The 1283-nt window shown below is 47.5% G+C and overlaps 2 non-coding genes across 2 annotated transcripts; both read left to right on the top strand.

The window, feature by feature from the left end:
• The first annotated feature begins 192 nt into the window (after window positions 1-192).
• On the top strand, window positions 193-265 carry Pmar_PMAR010769. Its single transcript has one exon. It is a non-coding gene; the product is annotated as a tRNA-Asn (tRNA).
• A 153-nt stretch (window positions 266-418) lies between these two features.
• Window positions 419-501, top strand: Pmar_PMAR010768. The gene has a single exon. It is a non-coding gene; the product is annotated as a tRNA-Tyr (tRNA).
• Window positions 502-1283: the final 782 nt, after the last annotated feature.

The following is a 1283-nucleotide window of genomic DNA, read 5'->3' as shown; positions in this document are numbered from 1 at the left end:
GGTTCGAGCCCACGGTGGGTGATATATTTATTGCTCTCGTAAAGTTCAATCCAAAGCCTGATGAATCCTGGTGTTCCAGTGGAGTTGGATCGTTTGTGGTGGTTTTTCTATTAATAGCGACTACCAATGACTTCTTGAGAGATTTGTAGCTGTTTAAAAAAATGGCTAAAACCTTAGATTGATTTTATTAGTGCTCCGCTAGCTCAGTAGGCAGAGCGTGTGGCTGTTAACCACAAGGTCGGTGGTTCGAACCCATCGTGGAGCGTTATCTAGGACATATGTCAAACAAAGTTATACCGTTTTCCTCCACACTCAAAATATCACTCTTCCTGTATCTACTGTAACCAAATCGCCCTTCCTGTGTTCGTTGAAGAATTTGTTGAATAATATAGGATATTGCATTCAACGCGTTTCTAGACCGGCAATAGCTCAGTTGGTAGAGCGTCCGACTGTAGATTTGTAGATATCGGATGGTCCCTGGTTCGATTCCGGGTTGCCGGATATATTATCCCGATTTCTAACTTTTGTAGAGGCCCTTCTTACGAGACAGCGATCGTCATGGCTGTTTCGCAGGCCCTCCTGCCACCACCTTTAACCGGCCGCGCCCTCACCCTAGTACAATGTTGGCCCGTGAAGAAGTGCTTCGTAGCTTCGGCTTCATGATCAACGAAGTGAGATCAAAGATGATCGAACGCTGGTCAACACTGTGCAGGGGTGAGGAGGGAATATAAATTTGAATGAGCCATCAATGCCGCAGGAGGAACACACCATACAGGGATGTTGCCACCGTTCTTAGGCTCATCACATAACGTCGACATTCCTTCGCAATGCTCTTAGGGTCAGCCGCCTGATGCGCTGAAATTCGCTCTGCCTACTGGCTCGGCATGGGAACAATCCATTGGCACGAACGGAGCTCATATCATCTGGTGACTGGTGACACAGAATTCCGAATAAAAGTAGAATACATCTACTGCTTCTGATCTCTTGTAATTGACGGCGTGTCACTCGTCGTCGATCTCGATATGTACGCCGTTTGGGGATCCGTACGAAGCCCAGCAAGTATGAGTTGAGCGAATGATCATGGTGACACGGACATCGGTAGTCTCGTCCATGTCTCAGTTCGTGTTCGAGAAGCGAAGGGACCCATGGACGAGTGTCATGTTTTAGGAGTGGATGCTTAGAGATATGCTGAGGTCTGGGAACAATCTATACGACTTTGATATTGTTTAGCCCGTCTAGCTCAGTCGGTAGAGCGCAAGGCTCTTAACCTTGTGGTCGTGGGT

Source organism: Perkinsus marinus, assembly GCF_000006405.1.
Source record: "Perkinsus marinus ATCC 50983 genomic scaffold scf_1104296973792, whole genome shotgun sequence".
Taxonomy (NCBI): Eukaryota; Perkinsozoa; order Perkinsida; family Perkinsidae; genus Perkinsus; species Perkinsus marinus.
Note: the sequence above shows the minus strand (reverse complement) of the source record. Positions and strands in the feature narration are given on the sequence as shown.